The sequence below is a fragment of the Triticum urartu genome, chromosome 1A (assembly GCF_056163025.1).
Source record: "Triticum urartu cultivar PI428250 chromosome 1A, HENAU_Tu73, whole genome shotgun sequence".
Classification (NCBI taxonomy): domain Eukaryota; kingdom Viridiplantae; phylum Streptophyta; class Magnoliopsida; order Poales; family Poaceae; genus Triticum; species Triticum urartu.
In genome coordinates, this window is record NC_141873.1 from 245373364 (window position 1) to 245390774 (window position 17411).

General features: G+C 48.6%; 1 long non-coding RNA gene across 1 annotated transcript; it reads left to right on the plus strand.

Annotated features, from left to right (window-relative positions):
• The first annotated feature begins 13001 nt into the window (after nucleotides 1-13001).
• LOC125520258 (uncharacterized) lies at nucleotides 13002-14438 on the plus strand. The gene is made up of 2 exons (XR_007288614.2): nucleotides 13002-13991; nucleotides 14082-14438. It is a non-coding gene; the product is annotated as an uncharacterized LOC125520258 (long non-coding RNA).
• The last annotated feature ends 2973 nt before the right edge of the window (nucleotides 14439-17411 follow it).

The following is a 17411-nucleotide window of genomic DNA, read 5'->3' on the forward strand; positions in this document are numbered from 1 at the left end:
GATTAACGGGAAGCAGTAACATGCTACACTACTCTAATGCAAGCAGTATAGAGAAGAGTAGGCGATAGCTGGTGATCAAAGGGGGGGCTTGCCTGGTTGCTCTGGCAAGAGAGAAGGGTCGTCAACTCCGTAGTCGTACTGGGTAGCAGCGGCGTCGGTCCCGGTGTCTAGCGAGAGAAGAGGGGGGAGAAACAATAAATATTTAAGCAAGCATATGCATAGTGATGCATGACATGACAAGTAGCGGTGCTAGGGGTGCCCTATCGCGGTATGAGGTGATACCGGTGAAGGGGGGAAACATCCGGGAAAGTATCCCCGGTGTTTCGCGTTTTCGGACAGATGAAACAGAGGGGGAAAGTTGCGCGTTCGCTATGCTAGGGATGCGTGGCGGATAAACGGGCTGCGTATTCAAATTCGCCTCGCCGTTCTGAGCAACTTTCATGTTGAAAATATTTTAATCCGAGTTACGGATTAAAAGATATGATTTTCTAAAGATTTTATTAATTTCTGGAATTTAATTCGAAAAATGAATTTATGACGTCAGCATGATGTCATGCTGACGTCAGCAGTCAACAGGGTTGACTTGGTCAACCTGACAAGTGGGTCCCACCTGTTAGGGATTGTTTAGCTAATTAACAGTAGTTAATTAGGGTAACTATTTATTAGGTTAATTATTCTTAATTAGTTAATCTAAACATGATTAATTAAGTTAATTATTTAGCTAATTAATTATTTATTTATTATATATTTTCTTTTATTTATTTATTTTTTTTAATTCTTTTTTTTCTAAAAACGTTATGGGGCGGGGCCCCCTAGTCAGTGGCCCGAGGGGGGGGCCTAGCGGGTGCTGGGTACGGGGTGCGGGCACGCGCCCGAGTCCACCCGGGATGGGGGGCGACAGGCGGCTGTGCGGGCTCTCGCCCGCAGGGAGCGGCGGAACGAGGACAGAGGCCAGGGTGGCCGCGGTGGCCTGCCGGCGGCAGGCACGGCCGCGCGTGGAGGCGCGGCGGAGCAGTAGTAGTGGCGCCGGGGCGCGACGGCGGGTGCGGGTGTAGCCCGCCCAGGCGGCGAGGGAGAGCTGGGCGCGGGCGCCGGCGGCCAGGGACAGAGAGGAGGGGAGGGGCGGCTCACAGGGGCACGCCCGACGGCACGAGCGCGTGCTCGCGCGGCGGGGCAGGGCGAGGCCAGGAGGGCGCGGGACGCGGTGGTGGCCGGGGCGCGTGGCCGAGGCTCGGCCTGGCCGAACGTAGCACGGCGAGGCGAGCGCCGGCGAGAGGGGGACGGGGAGGAGGAGGAGGACCGGGGTCCTCACCGAGGGAGCGTAGGGCACGGGGCAGCGGGCTCGGGGGAGGTTGGGGAGGACCGGCGAGGAAGGGGTCAAGGTGGCGGCAGTCCGGCGACGATGGGGAGGCAGCTCCGGCGGGGGGGGCGAAGCTCCAGGCAGCGACGGGGTTCGGCGGTGGTCTCCTCCCGATCCAGATCGGGGGAGAGGGGGGGATATTTCGGGGGTGAGTGGGGGCTGTCGGTGGGGAGTGGGGGGGAGGAGTGGATAAGGGAGAGGAGTAGGGGCCGACCTGGGCCGGCCTGGTTGGCCCGATGGCCAGCTGGGCGGCGGTCCAGCAGGGGAGGCTTCTCCCCCCTTTTGTTTTTTTGTTTTGTTTTCTGTTTTTGTAGTTTCCTTTTCTTTTTTTTTATTTATTTTCTTTTCTGTTTTAAATCATTTTAAATTATCTAGGCATTTTATAAAAATGTGTTTGCTTTATTATAATTATCCAGGCATTGAACTACACACCCCGAACATTTTAGTTTAATATTTTGAAAACTTTGTCGTTTAACTTTAATTTGAATTTAAATTTGAAACGTTTTTGAATCAACCCGAGATTAATTACAGTGACAGAGGTGACGTGTCACCATTAACGTGAGATCACTGTAGCATGATTATCCGGGCGTTACAAATCTCCTCCACTACAAGAAATCTCGTCCCGAGATTTAGGAGGTAGAAGGAAACAGTGTAGGGTATTCATCGCGAAGATGATCCTCGCGTTCCCAGGTGGCTTCGTCTTCAGAGTGATTCGACCACTGGACCTTGAGGAACTTGATTGCCTTCTGACGGGTGCGGCGTTCAGTTTGTTCGAGAATGCGGACCGGATGCTCTTTATAGGAGAGGTCCTGTTGCAATTCGAGCACTTCATGATCCACCGCTCGGATTGGATCCTTGAAGCAACGGCGGAGTTGTGAAACATGGAACACATCGTGAACCTGAGAAAGGTTCGGCGGAAGCTCCAGTTGATATGCCACTTTTCCACGCCTTTCGAGAATAGTGAAGGGACCGATATAGCGAGGAGCTAGCTTGCCCTTGATCCCGAAGCGGTGAGCACCCTTCATTGGGGTAACTCGAAGATAAGCCTTTTCGCCAGGTTGATAGACCATGTCTTGGTGATGACGGTCATACTGACTTTTCTGACGTGACTGAGCAGTCTTGAGATTCTCGCGAATAATGCGAACTTGTTCTTCGGCCTGTTGGATAATATCCGGACCGAAGAGTGGACGTTCCCCAGTTTCTGACCAGTTCAGAGGGGTCCGACACTTTCGTCCATATAGCACTTCGAAGGGGGACATCTTCAGACTAGCTTGATAGCTATTATTATAAGAGAACTCGGCATATGGAAGAGATTCCTCCCATTTCTTGCCGAATGAGATTACACAAGCTCGAAGCATGTCTTCGAGAACTTGGTTGACACGTTCAACCTGTCCTTGCGACTGAGGATGGAATGCAGTACTGAACGACAGATGAGTCCCCATAGCTTCTTGGAAACTCGCCCAAAACCTTGAAGTGAATAAGCTGCCACGGTCTGAACTGATAACCAGTGGGATACCGTGAAGTGAAACAATTCTAGCCATGTAGAGAGTAGCAAGCTGACTAGCAGTGATTGTCTCTTTGACCGCCAGGAAATGGGCAACTTTGGAAAGCCGGTCAATGACGACAAGAATAGCATCATTACCTTTCTGCGATTTGGGAAATCCAGTGACGAAGTCCATTTCAACATGGTCCCATTTCCATTCAGGAATAGAGATAGGTTGCAGAGTTCCAGCAGGCCTTTGATGCTCTGCTTTGATTCGGCGACAAACGTCACACTCAGCAACATAACGAGCAATGTCCTACTTCATATTAGACCACCAGAATCTTTGACGAATATCCTGGTACATCTTTGTACTACCAGGATGGATGGACAGAGGCGTATCATGGGCTTCTTGCATAACCCTTTTAGTCTTATCCAGGTTTTTCTTCGAACATGGTACCACTAGGCGGCCTTTGAAATACAAGGCGCCATCGTCGACGATCGTGAAGAATGAGGGCTTTCCTCTTTTGAGGTCGCGCTTAATCTTGAGGACTTCATCGTCACATTTCTGTATCCATTTGATGGTGTCCACAAGATCTGGTTTCGCAACCAGGGTATTGAGAGAACCCTTGGAAACAACATGGAGGTTCCGTTTGGGAAAACCTTCGGGAGGGGGAGCGAGTGATCCCGGAGGAACAATATGGAGGTTCAGCCCTCTAAATTCTTCGACAAGCGAGGGCTGAACTTTGTGGACCTGGAGATGGTTGCAGTAAGACTTGCGGCTCAAGGCGTCAGCCATTACATTAGCCTTGCCGGGGGTATAGGATATACCCACGTCAAAGTCTGCAACAGTCTCCATCCATCTTTGCTGGCGTAGGTTCAAATCTGGCTGAGTAAACAGATACTTCAGACTTTGATGGTCGGTGAAGATCTCGCAACGATTACCGAGAAGGTAATGTCGCCACTGCTTCAGTGCATGAATGACAGCAGCAAGCTCGAGGTCGTGAACTGGGTAGTTTTCTTCGTGAGGGCGCAGTTGACGAGAGGCATAAGCAATCACTCTGCGCTCCTGCATTAGGACACAGCCTAATCCTTGACGGGAAGCGTCACAGTAAATGACGAAGTCCTTCTTAGTATCAGGTGGAGCAAGTACGGGGGCAGAAGTCAACTTGTCTTTGAGCGCCTGGAAACTTTCCTGACACTTGTCTGTCCAGTCAAACTTGACACCCTTATGCAACAGATTAGTCAGGGGCCTGGCAATCTTGGAGAAGTTCTCGACGAATCGACGGCAATAGCTGGCGAGACCGAGGAAACTTCGGACTTGCTTCACATTCTTCGGAGGAGTCCAATCGAGAATAGCCTGAACTCGTTCAGGGTTGACGGCAATACCATTCTTGGAGATGACATGCCCAAGATAGGTTACTTCGGGGAGCCAGAATTCACACTTGGAATACTTAGCATACAGTTGATGCTCTAGAAGTTTTTCCAGCACAAGACGAAGATGTTCAGCATGTTCCTCCTTGTTCTTGGAAAATACAAGGATATCATCCAAATAAACCACGACGAACTTGTCGAGGTAATCCATGAATATATAATTCATCAGACGAGAGAAGGTGGCTGGAGCATTCGTTAAACCGAATGACATGACGGTGTACTCGTATGATCCATACCGAGTCACGAAGGCAGTTTTTGGGATGTCCTCTTCACGAACACGGATCTGGTGGTAACCCAACCTCAAGTCGAGTTTGGAGAACACTGATGAGCCAGCCAGTTGATCATAAAGATCATTGATCCGAGGAAGAGGATATTTATTCTGAATGGTAGCTTGGTTTATAGGACGGTAGTCTTGGACTAATCGGTTTGTCCCATCCTTTTTCTTAACAAAGAGAGAAGGTGCTCCCCAAGGAGAGCAACTAGGACGAATGAAACCTTTGACAAGAGATTTGTCGATTTCCTCCTTAAGCTCAATGAGTTCATGCGGCGGCATCTTATAGGGTCGTTTGGCTATAGGGATGGTGCCGGGTTTCAAGTCGATGATGAATTCGACAGCTCTAGCAGGGGGAATCCCTGGAAGTTCTTCTGGGAAGACATCTTGGAATTCACGAACGACGGGAATGTTTTCAATGCCCTCGAGTGGTGCAGCGTTCAGCGCATTCAAGGCATAAAGTCATGCCTCGGCGTTCTGAACTAGATGAGCTTGGTAAGCTATTATTTCGTCAGAAGGGTGTAGCAGATGGACAACCTTAGTGGCGCAAACTATAGAAGCAGTATGCGCTTTCAACCAATCCATTCCCAGAATGAGGTCGATGTTAGACGACTTCAGGATAATGGGAGAGGCATAGAATTCCAGCCCTTCGATTTCCACGGGGACATCGATGCCAACCAGTGAGGTTTGACATTGTCCCACGGGGGTTTTTACCAATACCAAAGTGTTCATCTCCTCACATTTAACGTCATGCTTGTATGCAAAATCTTCTGACATGAATGAATGCGATGCCCCTGAATCGAATAAAACAGATGCAGGTACTGAGTTTACGAGGAGTGTACCCATCACGGTAGCAGGCTGGTCTAGAACTTCATTGAGATCAACATGGTTGGCATGAACATGACCATAAGACTTGGCACTGTTGTTGCGAGGCTGGTTGCTTCCACGGCCAGTTGCTGGGAGGGCCAGTTGATTCTGGTTTTGATTGCAATCCCTAGCACGGTGACCTGGCTGACCACACTTGTAGCAGAGGCCATTATTGGGAGTGGGAACAGGAGCTTGTGGTGGTGGAGCTGGAAGTCTTGTCTGCCTAGTTGGAGGAGCAGGCAGACGAGGTGCAGCATAGGACTGCCTTGGGGCAGGTGCATCCGGCTGGTACATGCTGTTGGGGATCCATATCTTGCGCTTCTGTGAGGACGGGCCCGAAGATGAGCCCATGTCACGGCTGCGCTTGTGAGAGCTCTGGTATTCCTGCAAACCAGTTTCGACGTTGATGGCTTTGTTCACCAGAGTGGCGAAATCAGCAAAGTCGTGCACTAGAAGTGCGAGCTTGATGTCAGCTTGAAGGCCAACACGGAACTTCTCCTGTCTGCGTGCATCAGTTGCGATGTCTTCTTCAGCATAGCGGGACAAGTCAAGAAACTCCCGCTGGTAAGCTTCCACAGTTTTATTGCCTTGGGTGAGGTTGCGGAACTCACGCTTCTTCCGGTCCATAACTCCCTGAGGAATGAAGCGAGCACGGAAGGCAGCTTGGAAGTCTGGCCAGGTGATGATTGTTCCAGCTGGCAGAGTACGCCTGTGGCTATCCCACCATTGAGCTGCGGGTCCTTTCAGGAAGAAGGAAGCAAAGGTGACATAGCTGGCAGGGGCTACATCAGCAGACTCCATCTCATAGGTGATGTCACGGAGCCAGTCATCAGCATCCAGAGGCTGAGTTGAGCTGCGGTACATAGTTGGGTTCAGGCGCATGAAATCCTGCAGGGTCACTTGGGTTGGCTGCTGGTTCATATTGGGGCGAGGAAACTGAGCCATAATATTCTCCATGAACTGACGATCCAGCTCAAACTGTTGCATCATCCCAGCCATGTACTCAGGCGGTGGTGGGGCGTTGCCACCACGACCACGACCACGACCACCTGGTCTAACCATCCTGCTAATATATAACAGGGGTAGTTCAGTATTGAGAAATGTGCAAAGACGAGAATCATTCATGATGAAACATGCACAACGAAAGCAGCACGATAGATACTACATAGTAGTCGGCATATCTTACAAAAGAGATCATGCATGGAGTTTGTTACACAGAGTCTGGTACATAGACTAAGACATCACAGGCGGCACGCAGGCTCGCGGCGAATGCATCTAACACTAACAAGCAAGTCTACATCAGTCCCACGCGGTACTGCGGAGGTAGCTGTAGCCTGAAAGCTGGTAGTGTGGCATCGGGTACACCACGTCGGCAACCTGGGGTCCGCGGGTACTCTGGTGCAGAACCTGACGCTCAAGTGGCAGAAGAGGACCAAGTGCGGGAGAGTAGCCTCCCACCTCTGGCCAACCGACACCCTGGGGCATCACGGTCCTGGCTGGGTAGATAGCAGAACGCGACAGCTCCCCAGATCCGACGAAGGGGTGCAACATCGCCAGAGCACGGTAGAGGTGCTGACGAGTGGTGTACAACTCGTGGTGAAGAGCTCGGTTAGCTCGATCCAGCCCATCAGCATGCAGAACCAGGTTCTGATGGTAGAAGGGCTCTTGGGTGACAGTGGAGTAGGCAGCAGTGTAGTAACCCTCCGCACCAACATCGGATGCGATAGCAATGTGCCTGAAGGGGGAGGTGTCCAACTCCTGATACTCGCCACGGAGACGTGTCAGAGCAGCATAAGCAGCATCGTGGACCGCCATATCGATAGTCACTCCAACACCATGAGCAGTGTGCAGCACGGTAGTGGAGTCATACTCCCGAGAGTAGAGGTGGACGATGGCACGGTACTTCTCCTGGTTGAAGTCCTGATACTCCTCATAGACGGTGTACTCAGGGTACCAGCGATAACCCAGATAGGTCATCATCTCAACCAACACAGCAGGTGATCCTGAGGCACCAATGGCCGTCGTGTGGCGCACGACCTGCCTCGTGGGTTCCATCTGAAAACAAAGATGTTTTCACAGGAGTCAAATGACAATGTGGATAATGTTCAAGTACTACTCTAAAGAATAACTAGGGCTTATCCAACTTTGGGGTGAGCGTGGTCACGGGATCCTAGTGTTAGAGTTAGTAAAATCGTTTAACCCGAGTAGAAGAGGGTTCAGAGTCCTAGAGTAAGGATCGAGGAGTAAAAGATCCTAATACCACCCAGATGGCGACGTGGGCCCGTAAGGCACAACGTCATGTTAGTAAAAGGGTTTTGTAATGTCTAGACTCGACTTCGGCCAAGGAGTGAGGAAGGGGGGTTTCTACAGGCAGTCGGCTCTGATACCAACTTGTGACGCCCCCGATTTAATCATACACTAATCATACACGCAAATGTGTACAATCAAGATCAGGGACTCACGGGAAGATATCACAACACAACTCTACAAATAAAATAAGTCATACAAGCATCATATTACAAGCCAGGGGCCTCGAAGGCTCGAATACAAGAGCTCGATCATAGACGAGTCAGCGGAAGCAACAATATCTGAATACAGACATAAGTTAAACAAGTTGTCATAAGATGGCTAGCACAAACTGGGATACAGATCGAAAGAGGCGCAGGCCTCCTGCCTGGGATCCTCCTAAACTACTCCTGGTCGTCGTCAGCGGGCATCACGTAGTAGTAGGCACCTCCGGTGTAGTAGGGGTCGTTGTCGACGGTGGCGTCTGGCTCCTGGGCTCCAACATCTGGTTGCGACAACCAGGTAGAAGGGATAGAGGGAAAGAAGGAGAAGCAACCGTGAGTACTCATCCAAAGTACTCGCAAGCAAGAAGCTACACTACATATGCATGGGTAAATGTGTAAAGGGCCATATCGGTGGACTGAACTGCAGAAAGCCAGAATAAGAGGGGGATAGCTAATCCTTTCGAAGACTACGCTTTTGGCAGCCTCCGTCTTGCAGCATGTAGAAGGGAGTAGACTGAAGACCTCCAAGTAGCATCGCATAGCATAACCCTAACCGATGATCCTCCCCTCGTCGCCCTGTGAGAGAGCGACCACCGGTTGTATCTGGCACTTGGAAGGGTGTGTTTTATTAAGTATCCGGTTCTAGTTGTCATAAGGTCAAGGTACAACTCCAAGTCGTCCTGTTACCGAAGATCACGGCTATTCGAATAGATTAACTTCCCTGCAGGGGTGCACCACATACCCCAACACGCTCGATCCCATTTGGCCGGACACACTTTCCTGGGTCATGCCCGGCCTCGGAAGATCAACACGTCGCAGCCCCACCTAGGCACAACAGAGAGGTCAGCACGCCGGTCTAAACCTAAGCGCACAGGGGTCTGGGCCCATCGCCCTTAGCACACCTGCACGTTGCGTACGCGGCCGGAAGCAGAACTAGCCCCCTTAATACAAGAGCAGGCTTACGTTCCAATCCGGCGCGCGCCACTCAGTCGCTGACGTCACGAAGGCTTCGGCTGATACCACGACGCCGGGATACCCATAACTACTCCCGCGTAGATGGTTAGTGCGTATAGACCAAATGGCCAAACTCAGATCAAATACCCAGATCTCGTTAAGCGTGTTAGGTATCCGCGAACGTCGACCAGGGCCAGGCCCACCTCTCTCCTAGGTGGTCGAAACCTGCCCTGTCGCTCCGCCTCAAAGATCCACTCGCGGGTGCTCCTCAAGCCGACCCGTCTTTAGTCAACACATGTATCATGTATAAAGTATATAGTATATACCCTTGATCAACTCCCGAGTGATCACGGCCCGATAGTATAGCATGGCAGACGGACAAGGATGTAGGGCCACTGATGATAAACTAGCATCCTATACTAAGCTTTAGGATTGCAGGTAAAGGTAACAACAGTAGTAGCAAGGACAGGCTATGCATCAGTATAGGATTAACGGGAAGCAGTAACATGCTACACTACTCTAATGCAAGCAGTATAGAGAAGAGTAGGCGATAGCTGGTGATCAAAGGGGGGGCTTGCCTGGTTGCTCTGGCAAGAGAGAAGGGTCGTCAACTCCGTAGTCGTACTGGGTAGCAGCGGCGTCGGTCCCGGTGTCTAGCGAGAGAAGAGGGGGGAGAAACAATAAATATTTAAGCAAGCATATGCATAGTGATGCATGACATGACAAGTAGCGGTGCTAGGGGTGCCCTATCGCGGTATGAGGTGATACCGGTGAAGGGGGGAAACATCCGGGAAAGTATCCCCGGTGTTTCGCGTTTTCGGACAGATGAAACAGAGGGGGAAAGTTGCGCGTTCGCTATGCTAGGGATGCGTGGCGGATAAACGGGCTGCGTATTCAAATTCGCCTCGTCGTTCTGAGCAACTTTCATGTTGAAAATATTTTAATCCGAGTTACGGATTAAAAGATATGATTTTCTAAAGATTTTATTAATTTCTGGAATTTAATTAATTAATTATTTAATTCGAAAAATGAATTTATGATGTCAGCATGATGTCATGCTGACGTCAGCAGTCAACAGGGTTGACTTGGTCAACCTGACAAGTGGGTCCCACCTGTTAGGGATTGTTTAGCTAATTAACAGTAGTTAATTAGGGTAACTATTTATTAGGTTAATTATTCTTAATTAGTTAATCTAAACATGATTAATTAAGTTCATTATTTAGCTAATTAATTATTTATTTATTATATATTTTCTTTTATTTATTTATTTTTTTTAATTCTTTTTTTCTTCTAAAAACGTTATGGGGCGGGGCCCCCTAGTCAGTGGCCCGGGGGGGGGGCCTAGCGGGTGCTGGGTACGGGGTGCGGGCACGCGCCCGAGTCCACCCGGGATGGGGGGCGACAGGCGGCTGTGCGGGCTCTCGCCCGCAGGGAGCGGCGGAACGAGGACAGAGGCCAGGGTGGCCGCGGTGGCCTGCCGGCGGCAGGCACGGCCGCGCGTGGAGGCACGGCGGAGCAGCAGTAGGGGCGCCGGGGCGCGACGGCGGGTGCGGGTGTAGCCCGCCCAGGCGGCGAGGGAGAGCTGGGCGCGGGCGCCGGCGGCCAGGGACAGAGAGGAGGGGAGGGGCGGCTCACAGGGGCACGCCCGGCGGCACGAGCGCGTGCTCGCGCGGCGGGGCAGGGCGAGGCCAGGAGGGCACGGGACGCGGTGGTGGCAGGGGCGCGTGGCCGAGGCTCGGCCTGGCCGAACGTAGCACGGCGAGGCGAGCGCCGGCGAGAGGGGGACGGGGAGGAGGAGGAGGACCGGGGTCCTCACCGAGGGAGCGTAGGGCACGGGGCAGCGGGCTCGGGGAAGGTTGGGGAGGACCGGCGAGGAAGGGGTCAAGGTGGCGGCAGTCCGGCGACGATGGGGAGGCAGCTCCGGCGGGGGGAGGGGCGAAGCTCCAGGCAGCGACGGGGTTCGGCGGTGGTCTCCTCCCGATCCAGATCGGGGGAGAGGGGGGGATATTTCGGGGGTGAGTGGGGGCTGTCGGTGGGGAGTGGGGGGGAGGAGTGGATAAGGGAGAGGAGTGGGGGCCGACCTGGGCCGGCCTGGTTGGCCCGATGGCCAGCTGGGCGGCGGTCCAGCAGGGGAGGCTTCTCCCCCCTTTTGTTTTTTTGTTTTGTTTTCTGTTTTTGTAGTTTCCTTTTCTTTTTTTATTTATTTTCTTTTCTGTTTTAAATCATTTTAAATTATCTAGGCATTTTATAAAAATGTGTTTGCTTTATTATAATTATCCAGGCATTGAACTACACACCCCGAACATTTTAGTTTAATATTTTGAAAACTTTGTCGTTTAACTTTAATTTGAATTTAAATTTGAAACGTTTTTGAATCAACCCGAGATTAATTACAGTGACAGAGGTGACGTGTCACCATTAACGTGAGATCACTGTAGCATGATTATCCGGGCGTTACATAGCCTATGCCAACTACAACAACATTCTTCTGTACCAAATGGATGTAAAGAGTGCCTTTCTCACTGGCAAAATTGAAGAAGAAGTGTATGTTGCACAACCACCTGGTTTTGAAGACCCAAAGTGCCCTAACATGGTATAGAAGCTCAACAAGGCATTGTATGGCCTCAAACAAGCACCTCGCGCTTGGTATGACACACTCAAAGACTTCCTGAAGAGCAAAGGCTTCAAACCTGGTTCTCTAGACCCCACTCTCTTCACGAAGACATATGATGGTGAACTGTTTGTATGCAAAATCTATGTGGATGACATTATCTTCGGCTGCACTGATAGGAGATACAGTGATGAGTTTGGCATATGATGCAAGAGCAATATTAGATGTCCATGATGGGTGAGCTGAAATTCTTCCTTGTCTTCAAATCCGTCAGCAGAGCAATGGCATCTTCATTTCACAATAAAAATATCTCAAAGATTGCCTGAAGAAGTTTGGAATGCGAGACTGCAAAGGGTACACGACGCCAATGCCAACCAAAGGCCATTTGGGCCCCGACGACAATGGTAAAGAGTTCGACCAAAAGGTATACCGCTCCATGATTGGTTCTTTACTCTACTTATGTGCATCTAGGCCTGATATAATTCTTAGCGTTTGCATGTGTGCCTGATTTCAAGCGGCACCAAAGGAATTGCATTACTAAGCTGTGAAGCGAATTCTTTAATATTTGGCTTACACCCCAACACTAGGATTATGGTATCCAAAGGGCTCAGAGTATGATCTAGTTGGATTCTCATATGCTGATTATGCTGGTAACAAGGTTGATCGCAAGTCCACATCAGGAACTTGTCATTTTCTTGGACGATCTCTTGTCTGTTGGTCTTCAAAGAAGCAGAACTGTGTATCTCTCTCCACTCCTGAATCTGAATACATTGTTGCTGGATCTTGCTGCGCTCAGCTTCTATGGATGAAGCAAACTCTCAAGGACTATGGCATCCACCTGAAGCATGTGCCACTCTACTACGATAATGAAAGCGCCATCAAGATTGCCAACAACCTAGTCCAGCACTCGAAGACAAAGAAAATTCAGATCCATGATCACTTTCTCAGAGATCATGTCATGAAGGAAGATATTGATATCATTCATGTCAACACTGGAGAGAAATTGGCAGATATCTTCACAAAGCCCTTGGATGAGAAAAGGTTTTGCAAGTTGCGGTGTGAGCTAAATATCTTAAAATCCTCGAATGTCCTGTAATTGGACACACATCCTAACGCTTATGCATGTTGACGACTTAGATGTGCAACACACGAAGTAACGTATATCTTCAATCAATGAAGACATACACTCTAAGTGTGAATACATTAACGTGGAATTTGACTTCAGAGCGCCACGATAATTGTGCGCCGTGTCTGGGTCTAATACCTATACGGTGGGTAATGCCACCACCAAACTTTCTCGAAGATTTTCTTGTGGCGTCATGATTGCATTATCTTCGCATTTGGTTTGTTTTCAACATTGATTTGACTTCAAGGTTTATCTTTGCAATGTTGATTTGGTATTTTTCTGATGTATATATGGATGGACTATTCTGTTACTAGTAACAGAATAATATTATGTTACCCCTCGGCTCTATAAGGGCACGGTCTATTTTTTCAACAAGGCCCAACCAGATCACTACCCACCGAAAAAGAGAAAAGAAACTCATCCCGACCAACACTTTCTTCCCCACCCGCAGCACGCCGTGGCGTCCTCCTCTCTCCCTCTCAGGGCGCCGCCGCGCCATCCCCTCTCCACCACGCGCCGCCACGCTCTCCCACTCTCCCCCAGTGCGCCGCCGCACCCTCCCCTCTCCCCCAGCGCGCCGCCGCACCCTTCCTTCTCCCCCAGCTCGCCGCCCCGCCCCCACCTTCTCCCTCAGCTTCGGTCGCCGCCCCCACATTCTTCCTCGGCTCCAGCCCCGAGCACAACCTGGCACCGATGGCCCCGACCATGATCTGCGTGGATCTACTGCTGCTGCGACCAACCCAAGTACTATTTGTCCTGCTCCTCTCCTCCTTTCCGTCACCGGCCATTCATCCAGGTCAGCTCTCCACCGACAGGCCCCGGTCGCTAATCACCTCGACAGCCTCTGGTCGTGGTGTTCTCCTACCTGTGGTTGCCCTCGATCACGAGCTCGTCCACCACAATCGCTGGTAGCCGTCCAAGTTGAGCTCTGACCACAGTCGGAGCAGAACTTCAGCCACCATCTTAACTTAACGGTGGAAGTTGCTCACTCATCGAGCTCAACCACGGCCAAACAAAAAAACACCCCATCTCCTCCTAGCAGATGCTTGCCCCATCCTCAGTTGCTGTGCACCTCCCTCCTGCCGGTTGCCGCCTCCAGCCCGACGTCCCTGCCCCCGGCGCCTCCACGCCCAGACCCCCTTCCTCTGTTCCTCAAAAATCCGTCAATAGGAAAGCCTCAAAAACCCATCAGTTGGAAAGCCGTTCAACGTCCGTGGCTGAGAACGTCCATGAGCTCCTCTGTTATCAGTTCCTTCGATCGACAGTGGGTTGTGGCTCCTTGGTGAGCATACCTTTTGTCCCTATTGTCCAGTCATTGCCTGGAGTAAGGATGGTTGTGCATACACGTGCGTCAGTGCACTATCGGCTATAACAAAAGGTCAAGTAGACTCAACTTATCAATCCAACATCTATTTGCTAATGTAATGTTTGTTCCATTTCAATTTATTGCTTGCACAACCTTTGTCAGGCTACACAACTTTTCTCAGAAGTCCAACTCTTGTATGCAAGCCAACTGAGATTTTTCTTAATCTGTGATATGTGCTCAGTTGATGTTCGTGCAAATGTTGTCGCAGCTGGGTGCAGCCCGCGAAGGGGCTATGCAGCAGGTGCACGCAGCAATAAGGGAGAAGTAGACACGAAGCAGGTTAGGAGGTGTGTGTGCGAGAGATGATACTGAACTTGTACTGCTGTTGTACTCGCGTGTGAAAGATTGTTTTTTTCCTGGTCATTCTTGTACTGCCTGCCATGAAAAACCTGATGACAGAATACTGAATATTTGTGTATTCTATCATCACTTCATAGAGAAGAAATTATTTTTTCTTCAGTGTGTATTCTATCATGAGTTATTTGTGTATTTTTGTTCTCTTTTCTTCAGTCCACAAAAAGAAAACATGCCAGTTCATGAATAGCGAATGTTTAAATTAAACTTAATATTAGTTAGGTGTATATTTTGTTGTCAGTCCATGCAAAGACACAGAATAGTTGGTGCGTGTACAGAAATGTCGTTAGTTCAAGTTTCAAAATTCTGTACGTTTGGATATATCACCTAAATAAGTAATGATTTGCAGCGAGTTTCTTCAGCGTCAATTCTGATTTGAGTGCTCTGTTCTTCCTAGCCCACATGGTGCTTGTGTTAATTATTATGGACATGTGTAGTACAAACATTTTTAATGGTGAAGTACACGCACCATTGTAAAATATTGATCAGTACAAGTTAAAAACGGTGGTCCGTTCGGAATAAAAGAAATGATGAAAATTCAAATTGTAAAAGTTCAAGCAAAAGGAAACCCCATGCAATTCAAATGGTAAAAGTACAAGTCAAAAAATGAACATTCAGTCCAGAACATCGTTGTAAAAAATGTTTAGTTCAAAAAAAGAATAAAAAAACATTTTCTTTTAAACAAATATCATTCAGCTCAATGATATAAACCATGCAAGTAGAGGGCCGACGATATAATAACATTCAGTTCAACAATATAAACCATGCAAGTTCAGGGCTAGGATACAGTAAACCGTTGAAAAATTACGAGAAAAATATTACCAAAAACAGAGCAAAGTCTAGTCATGTGAAAACACGCTTAGTACAAACCCATGCAAGCATCAGTGCAAGTACCTTTTGTCGGAAACATTTAAAATTACTACAAAAAATAGCTCAGTACAAACATACACATATATCAGTACGACCACTCTGTTTTTCAGACGAGAAAACAGCAGGATCCGTCATGTCGTATTCAAAATTACTCTTAAACGGTTTCGAAGTAGAGAAAATGTCCAACATGACTAAGTTTCACATTTTTTATAGCTATCCAACGGTATATTATTTGCCCCATTTCGACAAAACTTTCAAAAAAACGTGTTCGAAACCAATTTTAACCATATTTGAATTCGTATTTAAACCGTAAGAAATTAGAAAAAACTTTCTATATGCAAAAGTTGCGCATTTTTCATAGCTTTCCAACGCCGTATCATTTGCGTCAATCCGAGAAACGGTTTGTAAAAAACAGTGAAAAAACGTTTCGCCCAGAATTTCACCGTTTTTCAAATTACTTTTAGATCATATAGAATTTGGATAAATAGTATATATATGGAAGATGCGGATTTTCACAAGCTTTCCAACGCTATATTATTTGCTCAATTCCGACAAATCGTATGAAAATTAAGTCCAAAATACGATTCACGTTTTCGGTTTTGAAAAAAATGGTTTTTTCAAAACTGCTCTTAAATAATATATTTTTTGCAAAAACAAATTATAAGATTGTAATGTGGATGTCAAGAGCTTTCCAACGACATATTACACGCCCCATTTCGATAAAAAAATGCAAAAAAAATTTGAACTAAAGAAGACGATTTTTAACAGCAACAGAAAGCATCAGTTCAACCGCTCGAATTTCATCAGTTCAACCGCTTGAATTCATCAGTTCAAGAAGGGTAACAGAATAATATTCTGTTACGCGTAACAGAATAGCCCATATGTATGTATGTGTGTGTATATATATACATCTGTACAACATTCACTTATAGCTATGTCTTCGAACTTGCCATTTTCTGAACTAAGTGAATGTGATCAGACCCTAACCCCTTCTGCGCTTCCTCCTCAAACTCTATCTGTCTAGTCATATGCATTCTATTGAAACATGTCGAATGTCTTCACTGGGTCCTTGTCAGCTGAAGATACAGAGGCACACATTTAAAACCGCTTTCAATGCTATATCTCCTTTGCCTGAATGTCGGAGAAGCCAGAACAACCACCCGACAAACCAGGCATGCGTGGGAACATGGAACAACTTTCAATGAGTTGCATGCATGCCACGTGCCCATCAGATATGAACCGCTAGGGGCTCCTGCGTAATTGTGTTGTGCCGCCCTCTACCTTATAAATACCCATCCCGCGTGGTCATTATCTCTTCTTCCACCTCGCCACCTCACTCAAACCCTAGCGCCATTGCTAGCTTGTGTCGATGCCGGAGACGATGTGCTTAGCTGCCACGACCTATCTGACGTTGTCCTCACACCGGCCGTGACCTCGTCTTCTCCGCCGCCGCCGAGTTAGGGTGCGGGAGATTAGAACTGCTCGGCCTCCCTTCCGCCTCGTCTAGCACTTCGTTTGGGGTAAATAAATCTCACTTTCTATAGTCTTTTTGATCTGTTAAATCCATCCACTTCACCCAAAAGTGGAAGACAATGGTGGTACATGAAGACATTCACGATGAAGATTACGACATGAGAAGACATTCATATGAAGACTATGGGGTGCGAAGACACGGTTGTTTCGTAGTTTCCTTTTCTTTTTGTTGATCATAGGAACCACCGTACTGTTAAGTGAGGTCCAAGTGAACAAAATCGGAGTGACTGAAGTGATGCTCAACTAAATCCTATGTCTTCGAGCGAAGACAATGAGAGCAAATCTTATCCAGAGTCGGATGAGTTAGCTTTACTTGTAGCCCAAGTCAAGCTGCCGCATGTGTTTGAAATCCGATCGTTGGATACGTGTCGGTTCCTTAGTGACCCAGGGTCATTTCGAACAAATCAGGTCGGGTTGCCTCCAGGCTATAAATAGCCCACCCCCTACACCATAAATTGGTGGCTGCTCAGAGTTAGTGCACGGCTTTTGTCGTTTGAGAGCAACCCACCTCCAAAGCATTTGAGAGAGAGATCCTTGCGAGGACAAAGCCCAAAACACCCACAGCCAAAGAGTGTTAGGCATCACTAAAGTCTTTTTGTCTGCGTGACCTGAAGACTTGTTACACTTGAGGACTGTGAATCCTCTAGCCAGTTAGGCGTCGCGTTTTGAGCATCC